Source organism: Phyllobates terribilis, unplaced genomic scaffold (assembly GCF_046119375.1).
Source record: "Phyllobates terribilis strain yellow unplaced genomic scaffold, ASM4611937v1 Scaffold_1__5_contigs__length_1240528914, whole genome shotgun sequence".
Classification (NCBI taxonomy): domain Eukaryota; kingdom Metazoa; phylum Chordata; class Amphibia; order Anura; family Dendrobatidae; genus Phyllobates; species Phyllobates terribilis.
In genome coordinates this window covers 794844187-794868503 of record NW_027362761.1, presented here as the reverse complement: position 1 = coordinate 794868503, position 24317 = coordinate 794844187, and positions in this window count along the sequence as shown.

Below are 24317 nucleotides of genomic sequence, written 5' to 3'. Positions count from 1 at the left end.
GTGGGCCAAACATTACATGAAGACTGATTTCAAAACTGTTTTGTTCACGGATGAGTGCCGTGCAGCGCTCGATGGTCCAGATGGATGGAGTGGAGGATGGCTGGTTGATGGACACCCCACGCAAACACGGCTATAGCGCCAACAAAGAGGAGGTGGAGTAATGTTTTGGGCTGGAATCATGGGGAGAGAGATTGTCGGCCCCTTTAGGATCCCTGAAGGCGCTAAAGATGAACTCCATAATGTATGTGGATTTTCTCAAACAGCACTTCCTGCCATGGTTCAAGAAGAAGAACCGTGTATTTCACAGCAAGATCATTTTTCTGCATGATAATGCACCATCTCATGCTGCACATAAAACATCTGCATCTCTGACTGATATGGGCATAAAAGGGGACAAACTTATGGTGTGACCCCCATGCTCCCCTGACCTGTACCCCATTCAGAACCTTTGGAGCATCATTAAAAGGAGTGTCTATGATGGCGGGAGGCAGTTCACATCTAAGCAACAGCTCTGGGAGGGTATTCTGTCCTCATGCAAAACAATTGAGGCAGAAACCATCCAAAACCTGACAAATTCAATGGACGAGAGAGTTAAGAAGCTCCTTTCGAACAAGGGGTGCTATGTGAAAATGTAACATCACCTAGAATAAAGTTTTGAGTTGAAAACTGTTTAATTTCAGTTTCTAACAACCTGCTAATGCTTATAATTTCAAAAATGACCATTTTTTTGGTCTTTATTAAAATGAAAAGGTTGATCGAAAAGTTTGGGGGATCTAAGAGTGTGGCAACCCAGTAGTCATGATTACTTCGAATTCTGACAATATGAGGGTCATGCTGCAGGTAGTGCAGCAAGAAGGCACTTATGTGTCTTGCGCATCTCGGAGCCCCAAAATTATTTTCCGGGCTAGATGCAGCTAAAAATTATTATTAATTTTAAATCTGGTGAAGCTTTAGTATAGATGGCCTAATAGAATCAGTGCTGCACACTGCTACAAAGCCCAAATTATTTTCCAGCCAAGATACAGATAAACATGATTAGTAATTTGAAAGCTTAAAATGGTTGGTAGGGTGATTTTAACCAATCATCAAGCTTTTACTCTCCCCAGGATGACACAGGGGTAGAAAAGTCGTTTCGGATCCATGATTTGTTCATCTTTATGAACGTGAGTCTGTCTACATTATCAGTGGAGAGCCGCGTGCGCTTATCTGTCAGCACACCACCAGCAGCGCTGAACACACGTTCAGACAGAACGCTGGCTGCGGGGCATGACAAGATCTCCAAGGCGTAAGTGGCTAGCTCCGGCCATTTATCCAGATTGGAAGCCCAAAAAGAGCAAGGGTCCAGTGACACAGTCGTGGCTTCAATGTTTACTTGGAGATACTCCTGTACCATCGTCTCTAGGCGTTGACTATGTGTCAGACTTCTTGTCTCCTGTGGCCTTGCAAAGGATGGGCTAAAAAAGTGGTGAAATGATTCCGCAAAATTGATGTTACCAGCAGATACTGTGGTTCTGTTACGGTTTGAGTGCTGAACACTTGACGGTCCCACGGTTGACAAGTTGGAACTGTGAGATTCACTACGTGCACCACTGGTATTTTGTGGAAAAGCACATGTAAGATTCTGCAACAGTCTCTGCTGATACTCCTGCATGCGTGCATCCCTTTCTATGGCAGGAATAATTTCTGCAAATTTACTTTTGTACCGGGGATCTAACAGTGTGGCAACCCAGTAGTCAGGATTATTTCTAATTCTCACAATTCGAGGGTCATGTTGCAGGTAGTGCAGCAAGAAGGCACTCATGTGTGTTGCGCATCCAGGAGCACCAAGTCCCTGTTGTGTTGGTGGCGAGGTAACAATCATGCTTCCTTCCTTTGTCCTCTCCCCCCAACCTCGCACAACAGAAATGTGATCAAGGTCTCCCTCATCTGATGAGTCTTCCATCAGTTCGTCCTCCACTTCTTCCTGGGCTCCTGCACCTTCCTCACTAGTTTGGCTGCTACCATGCGCCCTGGTAAAACCATCTCCCCCACCCTCACATGCCTGCCGCCTTGGTGCTGCCGACCGTCTGGACCTTGCAGATGTTAGCCCTTCCGCATACAACTCCTCCTCCTCTACTTCCTCCACCTCCTCTTGTGCCACCACCTGACTCCGAATTCTGTTTAACATGTGCTCCAGCATGTAAATCACCGGAATAGTCATGCTGATAATGGCATCATTAGCACTAAACATCTTCGTCGCCATTTCAAAACTGTGCAGAAGGGTGCATAGGTCCCTGATCTGAGACCACTCCTCCAGCGTGATTTGCCCCACCTCTGAATCTCGTTGGCCCAAGCTATACGTCAGAACGTATTGCACCAGGGCTTGTCGGTGCTGCCACAGTCGCTGCAACATGTGCAGAGTTGAATTCCACCGGGTAGGCACATCGCATTTTAGCCGGTGAAGTGGCAGGCCCAACGACTTCTGTAGAGATGTAAGTCGCTGAGCTGCGGGATGCGAACGGCGGAAGTGAGCACACAGCGACCGTGCCCTCTGCAGAAGGCCATCTAGTCTGGGATAGTGGGCTAAAAATTGCTGGACAACCAGGTTCAACACGTGAGCCATACAAGGCACGTGTGTGACATTGCCCCGGCGAAGGGCCGCACCCAGGTTTGCAGCATTGTCGCACACGGCCTTCCCTGGTTTCAGGTCCAGTGGAGACAACCATTCATGAAATTGGTTCTCCAGAGCTGACCACAACTCCTCAGCTGTGTGACTCACATTTCCCAGACATTTCAATGTAAAAACCGCCTGATGACGTTGAGCCCTATTGCCAGCATAGTAAGGAGGTGTGCAGGATCCCTTCTGCGCAGTTAGAAAGCTTGTGGCATGACCAGACAGGCTTTGGGTGCAGGTGGAAGACCGAGAGGAGGTTGAGGAGGCAGAAGCAGTGGAGGAACTTTGACATAAAGAGGATTGACGCACAACTCGTGGGGACGGCAAGACTTGGACAGCAGCCCCTTGTCCTGCTGTCACCATAGTTACCCAGTGCCCAGTCAGCGACATGTAACGCCCCTGTCCATGCCTACTCGTCCAAGTGTCTGTGGTGAAATGCACCCTGTCACACACAGAGTTTCTCAAAGAAGCGGTGATGTTGTGTGCGACATGCTGGTGGAGCGCAGGCACACCTTTCTTTGAGAAGTAGTGCCGACTGGGCATCTGGTACTGGGGCACTGCGACGGACATAAGGTCTCGAAAATCCTCTGTGTCCACCAGGCGGAAAGGCAGCATTTCTGTAGCCAAGAGCTTGCAGATGGTGAAATTCAACCTCTTAGCTTTCTCATGGCTAGGAGGAAATGGTCTTTTACTTGTCCACATCTGAGGGACCGAGGGCTGGCTATTGTGCTTAGACGGGGTTGATAAGGGTGTCCCCGGCAAACTGCCGGTCTGTGAGGAAGATGCAGGTGGACATGTTAGGTTGCCTTGATCCAAAGGTGGTGCTATCGATGTCGGACAGCGCTCAACACCAGCTGGTGTTACCACCTCCAAAGAAAATGATGACCTGCCAATCACGCTGGCTGTTACGGGTAAAGAGGTGGCAGGTCTGCGCCCCAAAACAGGTGTGACTGCTGTCCCCCCAGTCACAGAGGATGAAGAGGCCGCGGATGCACAAGATATGGCAGACGGTGGTTGGCCCGTCCGGCTAGGCCGCATTGTAGCACACTGAGCTTCCCACTGCAACTTATGCTTCATGTCCATGTGCCGGTTCATGCATGAAGTACTCAAACTATGTATTTTTTGGCCTCTACTTAGCTTTTGCTGACAAATGCTACAGATAACACGAGTTGGGTCATCTTTATCGATCTGAAAAAATGCCCAGGCTATGCAAGGCTTAGCACCCATGCGAGCTGGACCTGAAGAGCCACCACGACTTGTGGTGAGAGGCAGAGTTGTGTTTGAGGATGCAGTTGTTGATGTGCTTCCAGTACTACGTCTCTGTCCAGGAAGGCGCAACCTGACCTCGTCGTCACTAGCATCTTCCTCCACCTCCTCTGCTGACCTCATCTCTTGGCTGACTGTGGGTTGACAGTAAGTGGGATCTCCAACCTCATCATCATCACCCTGTGCGTTATCACACCCGTCGTCCTCAGAGCCAACCTGTTCCTGCCCTGACAAAAAACTAAAGTTGTCGCTCCAATCAGGTATTTGAGTCTTATCATCGTCTTCCTCATTGTCTCCACCAACAGGAGTTACAGTTTGGGAATGAGGGTCTACATTATGGTCAGAACCTTCTGTGTCTGGTCCTGGATCCGACTCATAAAGATTCTGGGCATCAGTGCAGATCATTTCCTCGTCTGGATTCACAGAAGCGCTGGAGTCGACCTCTGATTCCCAGGCTATAGTATGAGTAAACAGCTCTGCAGACTCAACCATCTGTTCTACCTCATACTCAGACGGGCAGCTGGAGATTTGGGAGCTGTGAGGAAGCAAGTGCGATTGGGGTGACACCTTTGAGGACTGGAGTATTTTTGATGTTGAAGTTGATGTGGAGGAGAGCCCACTTAAAGGAGCACTTGATATCCGTTGGTGCACCTGCTGTTTTTGTGCCTCATCTGGAATTTGTAGCGATTGGCGTGGCCGTAAGAAAGGGATCTTATCACATTGTCCGCTAAAAGAAGTAGACATTTTAGTTTGGCTGGAAGATGGTCTTTCTTCTGCAGATGTTACTGTTGCTTTAACACCTACCCCACGGACACAACCTTTTTTCCCCTTCCCAACACGCCTATTCCCCTTTCCACCAGCAGCAGGCCTTTTTCCACTCATTTTGGTGGTTAACACATTCACAACTCTGGAGTTGTTTGCACAAAAAAACAAAAGATGGGAACCGAGCAGAGCTGAGTGGCCAAACTGTGGTATTAGGCCAAAACTATTGGCTGGGTTAGATGCAGAAAAAAATTATATTCAATTTGCAACCTGATGGAGGTCTGTATAGATGGATTAATAGAACAAGTCCCACACACAGCTAGAAGCCCAATATTTTTTCAGAGGTAGATGCAGAAAAAAATATATTCAGTTTGCAACCTGATGGAGGTCAGTATAGATGGACTAATACAATAAGTCCCACACACAGCTAGAAGCCCAATATTTTTTCAGAGGTAGATGCAGAAAAAAATATATTCAGTTTGCAACCTGATGGAGGTCTGTATAGATGGATTAATAGAACAAGTCCCACACACAGCTAGAAGCCCAATATTTTTTCAGAGGTAGATGCAGAAAAAAATATATTCAGTTTGCAACCTGATGGACGTCTGTATAGATGGATTAATAGAACAAGTCCCACACACAGCTAGAAGCCCAATATTTTTTCAGAGGTAGATGCAGAAAAAAATATATTCAGTTTGCAACCTGATGGAGGTCTGTATAGATGGATTAATAGAACAAGTCCCACACACAGCTAGAAGCCCAATATTTTTTCAGAGGTAGATGCAGAAAAAAATATATTCAGTTTGCAACCTGATGGAGGTCTGTATAGATGGATTAATAGAACAAGTCCCACACACAGCTAGAAGCCCAATATTTTTTTCAGAGGTAGATGCAGAAAAAATATATTCAGTTTGCAACCTGATGGAGGTCTGTATAGATGGATTAATAGAACAAGTCCCACACACAGCTAGAAGCCCAATATTTTTTCAGAGGTAGATGCAGAAAAAAATATATTCAGTTTGCAACCTGATGGAGGTCTGTATAGATGGATTAATAGAACAAGTCCCACACACAGCTAGAAGCCCAATATTTTTTCAGAGGTAGATGCAGAAAAAAATATATTCAGTTTGCAACCTGATGGAGGTCTGTATAGATGGATTAATAGAACAAGTCCCACACACAGCTAGAAGCCCAATATTTTTTCAGAGGTAGATGCAGAAAAAAATATATTCAGTTTGCAACCTGATGGAGGTCAGTATAGATGGACTAATACAACAAGTCCCACACACAGCTAGAAGCCCAATATTTTTTCAGAGGTAGATGCAGAAAAAAAATATATTCAGTTTGCAACCTGATGGAGGTCTGTATAGATGGATTAATAGAACAAGTCCCACACACAGCTAGAAGCCCAATATTTTTTCAGAGGTAGATGCAGAAAAAAATATATTCAGTTTGCAGCCTGATGGAGGTCTGTATAGATGGATTAATAGAACAAGTCCCACACACAGCTAGAAGCCCAATATTTTTTCAGAGGTAGATGCAGAAAAAAATATATTCAGTTTGCAACCTGATGGAGGTCTGTATAGATGGATTAATAGAACAAGTCCCACACACAGCTAGAAGCCCAATATTTTTTCAGAGGTAGATGCAGAAAAAAATATATTCAGTTTGCAACCTGATGGAGGTCAGTATAGATGGACTAATACAACAAGTCCCACAAACAGCTAGAAGCCCAATATTTTTTCAGAGGTAGATGCAGAAAAAAAATATATTCAGTTTGCAACCTGATGGAGGTCTGTATAGATGGATTAATAGAACAAGTCCCACACACAGCTAGAAGCCCAATATTTTTTCAGAGCTAGATGCAGAAAAAAATATATTCAGTTTGCAACCTGATGGAGGTCTGTATAGATGGATTAATAGAACAAGTCCCACACACAGCTAGAAGCCCAATATTTTTTCAGAGGTAGATGCAGAAAAAAATATATTCAGTTTGCAACCTGATGGAGGTCTGTATAGATGGATTAATAGAACAAGTCACACACACAGCTAGAAGCCCAATATTTTTTCAGAGCTAGATGCAGAAAAAAATATATTCAGTTTGCAACCTGATGGAGGTCTGTATAGATGGATTAATAGAACAAGTCCCACACACAGCTAGAAGCCCAATATTTTTTCAGAGGTAGATGCAGAAAAAAATATATTCAGTTTGCAACCTGATGGAGGTCAGTATAGATGGACTAATACAACAAGTCCCACACACAGCTAGAAGCCCAATATTTTTTCAGAGGTAGATGCAGAAAAAAATATATTCAGTTTGCAACCTGATGGAGGTCAGTATAGATGGACTAATACAACAAGTCCCACACACAGCTAGAAGCCCAATATTTTTTCAGAGGTAGATGCAGAAAAAAATATATTCAGTTTGCAACCTGATGGAGGTCAGTATAGATGGACTAATACAACAAGTCCCACACACAGCTAGAAGCCCAATATTTTTTCAGAGGTAGATGCAGAAAAAAATATATTCAGTTTGCAACCTGATGGAGGTCTGTATAGATGGATTAATAGAACAAGTCCCACACACAGCTAGAAGCCCAATATTTTTTCAGAGGTAGATGCAGAAAAAAATATATTCAGTTTGCAACCTGATGGAGGTCTGTATAGATGGATTAATAGAACAAGTCCCACACACAGCTAGAAGCCCAATATTTTTTCAGAGGTAGATGCAGAAAAAAATATATTCAGTTTGCAACCTGATGGAGGTCTGTATAGATGGATTAATAGAACAAGTCCCACACACAGCTAGAAGCCCAATATTTTTTCAGAGGTAGATGCAGAAAAAAATATATTCAGTTTGCAACCTGATGGAGGTCTGTATAGATGGATTAATAGAACAAGTCCCACACACAGCTAGAAGCCCAATATTTTTTCAGAGGTAGATGCAGAAAAAAATATATTCAGTTTGCAACCTGATGGAGGTCTGTATAGATGGATTACTAGAACAAGTCCCACACACAGCTAGAAGCCCAATATTTTTTCAGAGGTAGATGCAGAAAAAAATATATTCAGTTTGCAACCTGATGGAGGTCAGTATAGATGGACTAATACAACAAGTCCCACACACAGCTAGATGCCCAATATTTTTTCAGAGGTAGATGCAGAAAAAAAATATATTCAGTTTGCAACCTGATGGAGGTCTGTATAGATGGATTAATAGAACAAGTCCCACACACAGCTAGAAGCCCAATATTTTTTCAGAGCTAGATGCAGAAAAAAATATATTCAATTTGCAACCTGATGGAGGTCTGTATAGATGGATTAATAGAACAAGTCCCACACACAGCTAGAAGCCCAATATTTTTTCAGAGGTAGATGCAGAAAAAAATATATTCAGTTTGCAACCTGATGGAGGTCTGTATAGATGGATTAATAGAACAAGTCCCACACACAGCTAGAAGCCCAATATTTTTTCAGAGGTAGATGCAGAAAAAAATATATTCCGTTTGCAACCTGATGGAGGTCTGTATAGATGGATTAATAGAACAAGTCCCACACACAGCTAGAAGCCCAATATTTTTTCAGAGGTAGATGCAGAAAAAAATATATTCAGTTTGCAACCTGATGGAGGTCAGTATAGATGGATTAATAGAACAAGTCCCACACACAGCTAGAAGCCCAATATTTTTTCAGAGGTAGATGCAGAAAAAAATATATTCAGTTTGCAACCTGATGGAGGTCTGTATAGATGGATTAATAGAACAAGTCCCACACACAGCTAGAAGCCCAATATTTTTTCAGAGGTAGATGCAGAAAAAAATATATTCAGTTTGCAACCTGATGGAGGTCTGTATAGATGGATTAATAGAACAAGTCCCACACACAGCTAGAAGCCCAATATTTTTTCAGAGGTAGATGCAGAAAAAAATATATTCAGTTTGCAACCTGATGGAGGTCTGTATAGATGGATTAATAGAACAAGTCCCACACACAGCTAGAAGCCCAATATTTTTTCAGAGGTAGATGCAGAAAAAAAATATATTCAGTTTGCAACCTGATGGAGGTCTGTATAGATGGATTAATAGGACAAGTCCCACACACAGCTAGAAGCCCAATATTTTTTCAGAGGTAGATGCAGAAAAAAATATATTCAGTTTGCAACCTGATGGAGGTCTGTATAGATGGATTAATAGAACAAGTCCCACACACAGCTAGAAGCCCAATATTTTTTCAGAGGTAGATGCAGAAAAAAATATATTCAGTTTGCAACCTGATGGAGGTCTGTATAGATGGATTAATAGAACAAGTCCCACACACAGCTAGAAGCCCAATATTTTTTCAGAGGTAGATGCAGAAAAAAATATATTCAGTTTGCAACCTGATGGAGGTCAGTATAGATGGACTAATACAACAAGTCCCACACACAGCTAGATGCCCAATATTTTTTCAGAGGTAGATGCAGAAAAAAAATATATTCAGTTTGCAACCTGATGGAGGTCTGTATAGATGGATTAATAGAACAAGTCCCACACACAGCTAGAAGCCCAATATTTTTTCAGAGCTAGATGCAGAAAAAAATATATTCAATTTGCAACCTGATGGAGGTCTGTATAGATGGATTAATAGAACAAGTCCCACACACAGTTAGAAGCCCAATATTTTTTCAGAGGTAGATGCAGAAAAAAATATATTCAGTTTGCAACCTGATGGAGGTCTGTATAGATGGATTAATAGAACAAGTCCCACACACAGCTAGAAGCCCAATATTTTTTCAGAGGTAGATGCAGAAAAAAATATATTCCGTTTGCAACCTGATGGAGGTCTGTATAGATGGATTAATAGAACAAGTCCCACACACAGCTAGAAGCCCAATATTTTTTCAGAGGTAGATGCAGAAAAAAATATATTCAGTTTGCAACCTGATGGAGGTCAGTATAGATGGACTAATACAATAAGTCCCACACACAGCTAGAAGCCCAATATTTTTTCAGAGGTAGATGCAGAAAAAAATATATTCAGTTTGCAACCTGATGGAGGTCTGTATAGATGGATTAATAGAACAAGTCCCACACACAGCTAGAAGCCCAATATTTTTTCAGAGGTAGATGCAGAAAAAAATATATTCAGTTTGCAACCTGATGGACGTCTGTATAGATGGATTAATAGAACAAGTCCCACACACAGCTAGAAGCCCAATATTTTTTCAGAGGTAGATGCAGAAAAAAATATATTCAGTTTGCAACCTGATGGAGGTCTGTATAGATTAATTAATAGAACAAGTCCCACACACAGCTAGAAGCCCAATATTTTTTCAGAGGTAGATGCAGAAAAAAATATATTCAGTTTGCAACCTGATGGAGGTCTGTATAGATGGATTAATAGAACAAGTCCAACACACAGCTAGAAGCCCAATATTTTTTCAGAGGTAGATGCAGAAAAAATATATTCAGTTTGCAACCTGATGGAGGTCTGTATAGATGGATTAATAGAACAAGTCCCACACACAGCTAGAAGCCCAATATTTTTTCAGAGGTAGATGCAGAAAAAAATATATTCAGTTTGCAACCTGATGGAGGTCTGTATAGATGGATTAATAGAACAAGTCCCACACACAGCTAGAAGCCCAATATTTTTTCAGAGGTAGATGCAGAAAAAAATATATTCACTTTGCAACCTGATGGAGGTCAGTATAGATGGACTAATACAACAAGTCCCACACACAGCTAGAAGCCCAATATTTTTTCAGAGGTAGATGCAGAAAAAAAATATATTCAGTTTGCAACCTGATGGAGGTCTGTATAGATGGATTAATAGAACAAGTCCCACACACAGCTAGAAGCCCAATATTTTTTCAGAGGTAGATGCACAAAAAAATATATTCAGTTTGCAGCCTGATGGAGGTCTGTATAGATGGATTAATAGAACAAGTCCCACACACAGCTAGAAGCCCAATATTTTTTCAGAGGTAGATGCAGAAAAAAATATATTCAGTTTGCAACCTGATGGAGGTCTGTATAGATGGATTAATAGAACAAGTCCCACACAAAGCTAGAAGCCCAATATTTTTTCAGAGGTAGATGCAGAAAAAAATATATTCAGTTTGCAACCTGATGGAGGTCAGTATAGATGGACTAATACAACAAGTCCCACAAACAGCTAGAAGCCCAATATTTTTTCAGAGGTAGATGCAGAAAAAAAATATATTCAGTTTGCAACCTGGTGGAGGTCTGTATAGATGGATTAATAGAACAAGTCCCACACACAGCTAGAAGCCCAATATTTTTTCAGAGCTAGATGCAGAAAAAAATATATTCAGTTTGCAACCTGATGGAGGTCTGTATAGATGGATTAATAGAACAAGTCCCACACACAGCTAGAAGCCCAATATTTTTTCAGAGGTAGATGCAGAAAAAAATATATTCAGTTTGCAACCTGATGGAGGTCTGTATAGATGGATTAATAGAACAAGTCACACACACAGCTAGAAGCCCAATATTTTTTCAGAGGTAGATGCAGAAAAAAATATATTCAGTTTGCAACCTGATGGAGGTCTGTATAGATGGATTAATAGAACAAGTCCCACACACAGCTAGAAGCCCAATATTTTTTCAGAGGTAGATGCAGAAAAAAATATATTCAGTTTGCAACCTGATGGAGGTCTGTATAGATGGATTAATAGAACAAGTCCCACACACAGCTAGAAGCCCAATATTTTTTCAGAGGTAGATGCAGAAAAAAATATATTCAGTTTGCAACCTGATGGAGGTCAGTATAGATGGACTAATACAACAAGTCCCACACACAGCTAGAAGCCCAATATTTTTTCAGAGGTAGATGCAGAAAAAAAATATATTCAGTTTGCAACCTGATGGAGGTCTGTATAGATGGATTAATAGAACAAGTCCCACACACAGCTAGAAGCCCAATATTTTTTCAGAGGTAGATGCAGAAAAAAATATATTCAGTTTGCAGCCTGATGGAGGTCTGTATAGATGGATTAATAGAACAAGTCCCACACACAGCTAGAAGCCCAATATTTTTTCAGAGGTAGATGCAGAAAAAAATATATTCAGTTTGCAACCTGATGGAGGTCTGTATAGATGGATTAATAGAACAAGTCCCACACACAGCTAGAAGCCCAATATTTTTTCAGAGGTAGATGCAGAAAAAAATATATTCAGTTTGCAACCTGATGGAGGTCAGTATAGATGGACTAATACAACAAGTCCCACAAACAGCTAGAAGCCCAATATTTTTTCAGAGGTAGATGCAGAAAAAAAATATATTCAGTTTGCAACCTGGTGGAGGTCTGTATAGATGGATTAATAGAACAAGTCCCACACACAGCTAGAAGCCCAATATTTTTTCAGAGCTAGATGCAGAAAAAAATATATTCAGTTTGCAACCTGATGGAGGTCAGTATAGATGGACTAATACAACAAGTCCCACACACAGCTAGATGCCGAATATTTTTTCAGAGGTAGATGCAGAAAAAAAATATATTCAGTTTGCAACCTGATGGAGGTCTGTATAGATGGATTAATAGAACAAGTCCCACACACAGCTAGAAGCCCAATATTTTTTCAGAGCTAGATGCAGAAAAAAATATATTCAATTTGCAACCTGATGGAGGTCTGTATAGATGGATTAATAGAACAAGTCCCACACACAGTTAGAAGCCCAATATTTTTTCAGAGGTAGATGCAGAAAAAAATATATTCAGTTTGCAACCTGATGGAGGTCTGTATAGATGGATTAATAGAACAAGTCCCACACACAGCTAGAAGCCCAATATTTTTTCAGAGGTAGATGCAGAAAAAAATATATTCCGTTTGCAACCTGATGGAGGTCTGTATAGATGGATTAATAGAACAAGTCCCACACACAGCTAGAAGCCCAATATTTTTTCAGAGGTAGATGCAGAAAAAAATATATTCAGTTTGCAACCTGATGGAGGTCAGTATAGATGGACTAATACAATAAGTCCCACACACAGCTAGAAGCCCAATATTTTTTCAGAGGTAGATGCAGAAAAAAATATATTCAGTTTGCAACCTGATGGAGGTCTGTATAGATGGATTAATAGAACAAGTCCCACACACAGCTAGAAGCCCAATATTTTTTCAGAGGTAGATGCAGAAAAAAATATATTCAGTTTGCAACTTGATGGACGTCTGTATAGATGGATTAATAGAACAAGTCCCACACACAGCTAGAAGCCCAATATTTTTTCAGAGGTAGATGCAGAAAAAAATATATTCAGTTTGCAACCTGATGGAGGTCTGTATAGATTAATTAATAGAACAAGTCCCACACACAGCTAGAAGCCCAATATTTTTTCAGAGGTAGATGCAGAAAAAAATATATTCAGTTTGCAACCTGATGGAGGTCTGTATAGATGGATTAATAGAACAAGTCCAACACACAGCTAGAAGCCCAATATTTTTTCAGAGGTAGATGCAGAAAAAATATATTCAGTTTGCAACCTGATGGAGGTCTGTATAGATGGATTAATAGAACAAGTCCCACACACAGCTAGAAGCCCAATATTTTTTCAGAGGTAGATGCAGAAAAAAATATATTCAGTTTGCAACCTGATGGAGGTCTGTATAGATGGATTAATAGAACAAGTCCCACACACAGCTAGAAGCCCAATATTTTTTCAGAGGTAGATGCAGAAAAAAATATATTCAGTTTGCAACCTGATGGAGGTCAGTATAGATGGACTAATACAACAAGTCCCACACACAGCTAGAAGCCCAATATTTTTTCAGAGGTAGATGCAGAAAAAAAATATATTCAGTTTGCAACCTGATGGAGGTCTGTATAGATGGATTAATAGAACAAGTCCCACACACAGCTAGAAGCCCAATATTTTTTCAGAGGTAGATGCAGAAAAAAATATATTCAGTTTGCAGCCTGATGGAGGTCTGTATAGATGGATTAATAGAACAAGTCCCACACACAGCTAGAAGCCCAATATTTTTTCAGAGGTAGATGCAGAAAAAAATATATTCAGTTTGCAACCTGATGGAGGTCTGTATAGATGGATTAATAGAACAAGTCCCACACACAGCTAGAAGCCCAATATTTTTTCAGAGGTAGATGCAGAAAAAAATATATTCAGTTTGCAACCTGATGGAGGTCAGTATAGATGGACTAATACAACAAGTCCCACAAACAGCTAGAAGCCCAATATTTTTTCAGAGGTAGATGCAGAAAAAAAATATATTCAGTTTGCAACCTGGTGGAGGTCTGTATAGATGGATTAATAGAACAAGTCCCACACACAGCTAGAAGCCCAATATTTTTTCAGAGCTAGATGCAGAAAAAAATATATTCAGTTTGCAACCTGATGGAGGTCTGTATAGATGGATTAATAGAACAAGTCCCACACACAGCTAGAAGCCCAATATTTTTTCAGAGGTAGATGCAGAAAAAAATATATTCAGTTTGCAACCTGATGGAGGTCTGTATAGATGGATTAATAGAACAAGTCACACACACAGCTAGAAGCCCAATATTTTTTCAGAGGTAGATGCAGAAAAAAATATATTCAGTTTGCAACCTGATGGAGGTCTGTATAGATGGATTAATAGAACAAGTCCCACACACAGCTAGAAGCCCAATATTTTTTCAGAGGTAGATGCAGAAAAAAATATATTCAGTTTGCAACCTGATGGAGGTCTGTATAGATGGATTAATAGAACAAGTCCCACACACAGCTAGAAGCCCAATATTTTTTCAGAGGTAGATGCAGAAAAAAATATATTCAGTTTGCAACCTGATGGAGGTCAGTATAGATGGACTAATACAACAAGTCCCACACACAGCTAGAAGCCCAATATTTTTTCAGAGGTAGATGCAGAAAAAAAATATATTCAGTTTGCAACCTGATGGAGGTCTGTATAGATGGATTAATAGAACAAGTCCCACACACAGCTAGAAGCCCAATATTTTTTCAGAGGTAGATGCAGAAAAAAATATATTCAGTTTGCAGCCTGATGGAGGTCTGTATAGATGGATTAATAGAACAAGTCCCACACACAGCTAGAAGCCCAATATTTTTTCAGAGGTAGATGCAGAAAAAAATATATTCAGTTTGCAACCTGATGGAGGTCTGTATAGATGGATTAATAGAACAAGTCCCACACACAGCTAGAAGCCCAATATTTTTTCAGAGGTAGATGCAGAAAAAAATATATTCAGTTTGCAACCTGATGGAGGTCAGTATAGATGGACTAATACAACAAGTCCCACAAACAGCTAGAAGCCCAATATTTTTTCAGAGGTAGATGCAGAAAAAAAATATATTCAGTTTGCAACCTGGTGGAGGTCTGTATAGATGGATTAATAGAACAAGTCCCACACACAGCTAGAAGCCCAATATTTTTTCAGAGCTAGATGCAGAAAAAAATATATTCAGTTTGCAACCTGATGGAGGTCTGTATAGATGGATTAATAGAACAAGTCCCACACACAGCTAGAAGCCCAATATTTTTTCAGAGGTAGATGCAGAAAAAAATATATTCAGTTTGCAACCTGATGGAGGTCTGTATAGATGGATTAATAGAACAAGTCACACACACAGCTAGAAGCCCAATATTTTTTCAGAGGTAGATGCAGAAAAAAATATATTCAGTTTGCAACCTGATGGAGGTCTGTATAGATGGATTAATAGAACAAGTCCCACACACAGCTAGAAGCCCAATATTTTTTCAGAGGTAGATGCAGAAAAAAATATATTCAGTTTGCAACCTGATGGAGGTCTGTATAGATGGATTAATAGAACAAGTCCCACACACAGCTAGAAGCCCAATATTTTTTCAGAGGTAGATGCAGAAAAAAATATATTCAGTTTGCAACCTGATGGAGGTCAGTATAGATGGACTAATACAACAAGTCCCACACACAGCTAGAAGCCCAATATTTTTTCAGAGGTAGATGCAGAAAAAATATATATTCAGTTTGCAACCTGATGGAGGTCTGTATAGATGGATTAATAGAACAAGTCCCACACACAGCTAGAAGCCCAATATTTTTTCAGAGGTAGATGCAGAAAAAAATATATTCAGTTTGCAGCCTGATGGAGGTCTGTATAGATGGATTAATAGAACAAGTCCCACACACAGCTAGAAGCCCAATATTTTTTCAGAGGTAGATGCAGAAAAAAATATATTCAGTTTGCAACCTGATGGAGGTCTGTATAGATGGATTAATAGAACAAGTCCCACACACAACTAGAAGCCCAATATTTTTTCAGAGGTAGATGCAGAAAAAAATATATTCAGTTTGCAACCTGATGGAGGTCAGTATAGATGGACTAATACAACAAGTCCCACAAACAGCTAGAAGCCCAATATTTTTTCAGAGGTAGATGCAGAAAAAAAATATATTCAGTTTGCAACCTGGTGGAGGTCTGTATAGATGGATTAATAGAACAAGTCCCACACACAGCTAGAAGCCCAATATTTTTTCAGAGCTAGATGCAGAAAAAAATATATTCAGTTTGCAACCTGATGGAGGTCTGTATAGATGGATTAATAGAACAAGTCCCACACACAGCTAGAAGCCCAATATTTTTTCAGAGGTAGATGCAGAAAAAAATATATTCAGTTTGCAACCTGATGGAGGTCTGTATAGATGGATTAATAGAACAAGTCACACACACAGCTAGAAGCCCAATATTTTTTCAGAGCTAGATGCAGAAAAAAATATATTCAGTTTGCAACCTGATGGAGGTCTGTATAGATGGATTAATAGAACAAGTCCCACACACAGCTAGAAGCCCAATATTTTTTCAGAGGTAGATGCAGAAAAAAATATATTCAGTTTGCAACCTGATGGAGGTCAGTACAGATGGACTAATACAACAAGTCCCACACACAGCTAGAAGCCCAATATTTTTTCAGAGGTAGATGCAGAAAAAAATATATTCAGTTTGCAACCTGATGGAGGTCAGTATAGATGGACTAATACAACAAGTCCCACACACAGCTAGAAGCCCAATATTTTTTCAGAGGTAGATGCAGAAAAAAATATATTCAGTTTGCAACCTGATGGAGGTCAGTATAGATGGACTAATACAACAAGTCCCACACACAGCTAGAAGCCCAATATTTTTTCAGAGGTAGATGCAGAAAAAAATATATTCAGTTTGCAACCTGATGGAGGTCTGTATAGATGGATTAATAGAACAAGTCCCACACACAGCTAGAAGCCCAATATTTTTTCAGAGGTAGATGCAGAAAAAAATATATTCAGTTTGCAACCTGATGGAGGTCTGTATAGATGGATTAATAGAACAAGTCCCACACACAGCTAGAAGCCCAATATTTTTTCAGAGGTAGATGCAGAAAAAAATATATTCAGTTTGCAACCTGATGGAGGTCTGTATAGATGGATTAATAGAACAAGTCCCACACACAGCTAGAAGCCCAATATTTTTTCAGAGGTAGATGCAGAAAAAAATATATTCAGTTTGCAACCTGATGGAGGTCTGTATAGATGGATTAATAGAACAAGTCCCACACACAGCTAGAAGCCCAATATTTTTTCAGAGGTAGATGCAGAAAAAAAATATATTCAGTTTGCAACCTGATGGAGGTCTGTATAGATGGATTAATAGGACAAGTCCCACACACAGCTAGAAGCCCAATATTTTTTCAGAGGTAGATGCAGAAAAAAATATATTCAGTTTGCAACCTGATGGAGGTCTGTATAGATGGATTAATAGAACAAGTCCCACACACAGCTAGAAGCCCAATATTTTTTCAGAGGTAGATGCAGAAAAAAATATATTCAGTTTGCAACCTGATGGAGGTCTGTATAGATGGATTAATAGAACAAGTCCCACACACAGCTAGAAGCCCAATATTTTTTCAGAGGTAGATGCAGAAAAAAATATATTCAGTTTGCAACCTGATGGAGGTCAGTATAGATGGACTAATACAACAAGTCCCACACACAGCTAGATGCCCAATATTTTTTCAGAGGTAGATGCAGAAAAAAAATATATTCAGTTTGCAACCTGATGGAGGTCTGTATAGATGGATTAATAGAACAAGTCCCACACACAGCTAGAAGCCCAATATTTTATCAGAGCTAGATGCAGAAAAAAATATATTCAATTTGCAACCTGATGGAGGTCTGTATAGATGGATTAATAGAACAAGTCCCACACACAGCTAGAAGCCCAATATTTTTTCAGAGGTAGATGCAGAAAAAAATATATTCAGTTTGCAACCTGATGGAGGTCTGTATAGATGGATTAATAGAACAAGTCCCACACACAGCTAGAAGCCCAATATTTTTTCAGAGGTAGATGCAGAAAAAAATATATTCCGTTTGCAACCTGATGGAGGTCTGTATAGATGGATTAATAGAACAAGTCCCACACACAGCTAGAAGTCCAATATTTTTTCAGAGGTAGATGCAGAAAAAAATATATTCAGTTTGCAACCTGATGGAGGTCAGTATAGATGGACTAACACACCAAGTCCCACACACACCTAGAAGCCCAATATTTTTTCAGAGGTAGATGCAGAAAAAAAATATATTCAGTTTGCAACCTGATGGAGGTCTGTATAGATGGATTAATAGAACAAGTCCCACACACAGCTAGAAGCCCAATATTTTTGCAGAGGTAGATGCAGAAAAAAATATATTCAGTTTGCAACCTGATGGCGGTCTGTATAGATGGATTAATAGAACAAGTCCCACACACAGCTAGAAGCCCAATATTTTTTCAGAGCTAGATGCAGAAAAAAATATATTCAGTTTGCAACCTGATGGAGGTCTGTATAGATGGATTAATAGAACAAGTCCCACACACAGCTAGAAGCCCAATATTTTTTCAGAGGTAGATGCAGAAAAAAATATATTCAGTTTGCAACCTGATGGAGGTCTGTATAGATGGATTAATAGAACAAGTCCCACACACAGCTAGACGCCCAATATTTTTTCAGAGCTAGATGCAGAAAAAAATATATTCAGTTTGCAACCTGATGGAGGTCTGTATAGATGGATTAATAGAACAAGTCCCACACACAGCTAGAAGCCCAATATTTTTTCAGAGGTAGATGCAGAAAAAAATATATTCAGTTTGCAACCTGATGGAGGTCAGTATAGATGGACTAATACAACAAGTCCCACACACAGCTAGAAGCCCAATATTTTTTCAGAGGTAGATGCAGAAAAAAATATATTCAGTTTGCAACCTGATGGAGGTCAGTATAGATGGACTAATACAACAAGTCCCACACACAGCTAGAAGCCCAATATTTTTTCAGAGGTAGATGCAGAAAAAAATATATTCAGTTTGCAACCTGATGGAGGTCTGTATAGATGGATTAATAGAACAAGTCCCACACACAGCTAGAAGCCCAATATTTTTTCAGAGGTAGATGCAGAAAAAAATATATTCAGTTTGCAACCTGATGGAGGTCTGTATAGATGGATTAATAGAACAAGTCCCACACACAGCTAGAAGCCCAATATTTTTTCAGAGCTAGATGCAGAAAAAAATTATATTCAATTTGCAACCTGATGGAGGTCAGTATAGATGGACTAATAGAATGATGGTATGCCCAAAAGATTTTACTTCACTAGGTGCAGTAAAAAAATTGGTATTCTATACACTGGTGGTATATCTTGCAACACAGATAGGCTACTCCACTGACTAACACACTCTGCAATAGGCCAAAAAGGATTAGCTTTGCTAGATTCAGCCAAATGCTGTGAAAAAAACTTGCACAGCACTGGCACAGACCTGCCTGGCAAAAACTGATAGGAACTGATGTAACCTAGTCCTGAAAAGGACTCCAATTACAATTAGTCTTTACTCCCACAATCTATCTATTTAAGAGCACAGACCTGCCTGATAAAAGTCGTAGGAAATGCTGTAACCTAGTCCTTAAAAGGACTGCAATCACAACTATTCCCTACTCCCAAGCTATCTGTAGATTTGTGCGAAAATTGGCTTGAAATTAACAAGGTATAGCGCACACAGCAACAGCGGTGCCGTCTAACACGCAGCTGCAGCAGTGAGAAAATGGTGGCGACGGGGAAAATGGCTTGGTCTTATAGGGCAAGGACATGTGACATACACTGCCAATGACACATGCCCTTGCTTGTGTGAAAAAAAGCACTTCGCTCCGTGTGTGCGCTGCTGATAGGCTGACAGATTGCACCTCCCCACTGCAAATGCGGGAAAGAGAAAAAAAAATGGAGATCTTCATTGTTCCTGCAGAGATCCATCCCCTGCCCCTCCCCCCACCCCGCTGTACACTCAAACTGCGTATTAACATTAATTTTCATCATTACTGAGAAAAAATCCAGTTATGATTTTGGTGCACGAACAGTTATCGAACATAACCTCGAACAGCCGAATTTTTCTCAAATTGTTCGTGTTCGCCGAACGGCTCGAACACCGCCCAAAACAGCTCGAATTTGAGATTGGCGAACAGTTCGAGTAGAACAACGCTCATCTCTAGTGGCTATATATTACGTTTTGAGCACACGGCAGGCTTTTAGAATGCAGATTCCGTTTGAATAAGGTTGTAGGCTTCATTAGCCAAGACCCTGAGGTGCCAGAACAGCAGAAACCCTCACAAGTGACCCCATATTGGAAGCTTGACTACTTAAGGATTTCATCTAGGGGTGTAGTGAATATTTTGAATGCACAGGTGCCTCACAGAATTTTATAACGTTGGGAAGTGGAAATATAATATTTTAGTGGTAAAAATTTATTTTTTTTATTGCAAATTTGTCAGTTACCCAAGGGTTAATAGGTGAAACTAGACCTCACAATTTATTGCGCAATTTCTCCCAAACACGGTGATGCCCTATATATCATTGGAAACTATTCTTTGGCACATGTCAGGGCTGAGATGGAAGGAGTGTTATTTGGGTTTTGGAGCCCTAGAATAGTTTGCGGGCAACATCTGCAGAGCCCTAAGGTGCCAGAACAGCAGAAAAAAAACAAAGTGACCACACTGAAGAAATTGCACCTCTAAATGGATTCATCTATGGCTGCAGAGACTACAGTATTTTGCAGCATCCAAGTAAGGCTTTTTTTCAGGAGAATTGCAAAGATGCCAGTTTAGTGCCTACACTTTGTGTACCTATACAGTGTAGTGCCCCCATATATTGTAGTTCCCCATACATTGTACCCAGTTTATGATTATGGAGACACGCACCCCGTAAATTGTTAATTGGAATTTCGCCTCGACAATAATGCCAAACATGTGGCCGCTTACTGCGATTTAGGCAGAGTGGGGCTCAGAAGGAGAGAGTATTTGGATTTGAGAGCGCACTGGGTTTTATTTGATAGGGGTGGGAGCCATTTTGCTATACCAGAGTCTTTGTTCTACCAGTAACGTGGAAACCCCCAATATTTCCAGTGTTAGATGATGGACCTGAGTGGGGGCTGGTTTTGTGCGGGATAAGTTTTTCTTGGTAACATTTTGAGGAGCATAATATTTTTTGATCACTTCCAGAATAAGGCTAGGATCACATACTTTAAGTCTACGCTGAGCACTTAAGTCGAGGTTTCTGTGTAAATCCCACAAAAATGCGATTCAGACGAAACCCCCGACGGAATCACTCACTATAATGAGGCAGATGGATTCACTTTGGAGTCCATTTGGCATCTGTTCCACTGGTAACCCACCTTTTTAGGCATTCACCTAATGGTGGACGACCACACTTGTGCGGTAAAAAGACACCTAAAATAATGGGACATTGCCAAAACAGAGTCCAAAGTGACTCAATCTGCCGTAAGTGAGTGGTTTGGTCAGCAGTTTTGTCTGAATCGCATTTTGGAGACTTATACAGAAACCTTGATGAAAGCTCTCAGTGGAGAGCACAGGATAAATGTGAGCCAGTCTTGATCTGAATTTTGGGAGGTACAATAAACATTTAGACAGCAGTACAAGAATGTTTATTTTTATTATTTTTGCGCGTTTCACCGTACGGTATTAGTAATAAGATGCTTCATCATCGGGTCGGTACGATTATAGCGATATCAGATTTATATCAGGTTTTTTATGGTTTGGTGCTATCACACGGTTAAAATGCTTTTTTTTAATAAAAAAATAGTTTTTTTCCTTGCCATATTCTGAGAGCTAATCGAGGAAAACATCCTCATTAAAGCCATCGGCGAAACGCGCGTTGGATCCCTGCGGACTCTGTGGGACTGGCAGGTACTCTTACTGTACTATCATTCTATTATGATGATGACTCGCCCCCTGGGCCGTGGGGCACCCGGAACCGGGCTTCAGTGCAATGTTGGGGGTAGTAGTGGCGACCCGATTCTGTGGCTCAGGGAGGTCAGACCAAATGCTGTGGCAGTCTATTTGTAAGGTTTTGAATGTTCGACTATGCCACCCGTGGATTACGGTCAGGGATGACCGCCGCTGCAAGGCAGACCGCTGAGTCTGATGTTGGTATGCAGCACAGGGATAGGATAACTCCCCACCGGAAGAGTGTAGCCTCAGGGCAGTGTAATAGGATGCTGGGGGTGATGGTGCAGGCCACAATAATAAGGGTTCAGATTCTGCTTCAAACAGTCCAGGGTCTTTATTGTAGTTAGTACTAATGACCCAACAGGAGTACAGGGTAGGAATGGGCCTGGGTGTCTGAGAGCATTCGGGCGAGCCCCACTGGTCAGGGTGAGTGGGTAGGCCTACCGTTCTCTCTCTGCCCTTGCTGACTATCCCCCTTTTCGTGGTGTGATAGCCCACGTCCCTGAGCTGGCCGTGTACTACGCCTTTATGGCTTGCAACTCAGGCCTTAGGTACCTGTTGCTTCTCCGTGCTGTACCGGTCCCTCTGTGTGGCGGAGCCTCCAGGCTTCTTAGGCCAAAGAACGTGAAATCCCTTGCGGGTTGGTTCTCTGCTGCAGGGCTTGCAACCCTGACAGCCTCGGACCCCAGTGTCCGGTTGTGTAGTTCTCTCTCAGCCTGGACCGGCTCTCGTCGCCTCTGTCCCTGGCTCACTGATGCTCCTCAGCTGCTGCTGACCTGTCCCTTTCCTCTGGGAACCCTTCTGGAAGCTTCAGAAGTGGGTCCTGGTCTCTCTAACCCTGCCCTCAGTTCCAGCTTTTATAGGGGCAGCCTGCTCCCCCTACTCGCCTGGGACAGGAGGTGCTGCATGCTAATGGTCCCTGACCAGGGAACCTCCCTCCTGCTCTCAGACACAGCCTTTAATATTTGTGGTATCCAGGCCTGGGGTGACACATTCCCCCCTAGTAAATTTTAGTACTCCGGGACTAAACAAGAAACACAAATACAGGGTATAAATGCATGACCATAAACACAACAGGGAAAGAAATAATAAACAACACCACATATTGAGTTCTTTAGGTCACAGTGTGGTCCGTGACAGGGTGTCCATATCACCGACAAAAGAAGAGGGTCACAGTATGATCCGTGACCGGGTGTCCATTTCACCCAATAAGGCGAAGTTTTTGAGCGATGTGGAGACCTGTCCCTATAAACCCCAAGTTCCTGGCCTTGGGAGTGGCGGCATGGCTGAGCTACCTACTTTGGACCACAAGGAGGCCACGCCGGACAGGTTTTTCTTCTATGGCCAACTTCACAAGAGGGCACCAGGTGCAACTATCTACATGGTAGTTCCGGTTATTCACTGTCCATAACCTGTCAGTCCATTGCATCTAGGAAAACTGGAGAAACATTATTAATAACCAGGGTACAAACATAACACATTAAATATATACATTATACATTTAGATCTTCCAGCGAGCTGGTATTTGACCCCTAGTGCTCCGGGTTGACCTCCGTAACCCACTTTCTGGTGGTGGTCTAACCTGGCTTTCCCCACTAGTATTAATGGTACAGCTACTAGCCTGGTTTACAGGCAGGGCAGGCAGCTGTCTGCTGGTTCTTTGGCTTACTGCAGGCATGGCAGGCTCACTGTCAGCAGAGGGTTGACTCTCCTGGGCTGCTGGCAAGGGCTCTTCTGCCTCTGGGGCTGCTTCTTCTTCTTGTTCTTCCTGCTCTCCTGTAGGCTCCTGCTGGGTAGGTTGAAGGAAGTGCAGGACGGGTACCACTATCGATTTCTTCCTTGTCCTCTGCGGGTTCAAGGTCATCTTGATCTTCACTTGGACTCTGCAGTTGCTCGGGGCACCGTTTTAGGTGGTCTCTTGAGACGGTGCTAGTTGTTTCTCCTCCATCCTTGGTAATCACACATACCTTCGGGTTGTTGTGGTCGGACTGCAGTACTGTGTACGGGTCTCTCTCCCACTGGTCGCCCAGCTTGTGAAGCCTTCTCTTCCGCTTCAGGACCTGCTCACCAGGTTCCAGGGGACCAGCAGGGGCGTGTTGGTTGAAGAGCCTCTCTTGCTTTTCTCTCGCTTGAGCCAGACTCCTCTCCACACTCTCCTGTACCTTCTTGTACTGTAGCCGCCTTTCCGTATCCCAGTCCGCATCTAGGGAGGTGTCCTCGGTTGTCAGGACTCCCATCTCCAGGTCTATAGGCAGCTTACCTGGTCTTGCTCGCATCAGGTAAGCCGGGGTGCAATTTGTAGCATTCACACCAGGATATGGTTGTACAAGTCAATCAGGTCTGGCAGCTTCTCCGGCCACAGGCTGCGTTCTTCCAGGGGCAACGTTTTG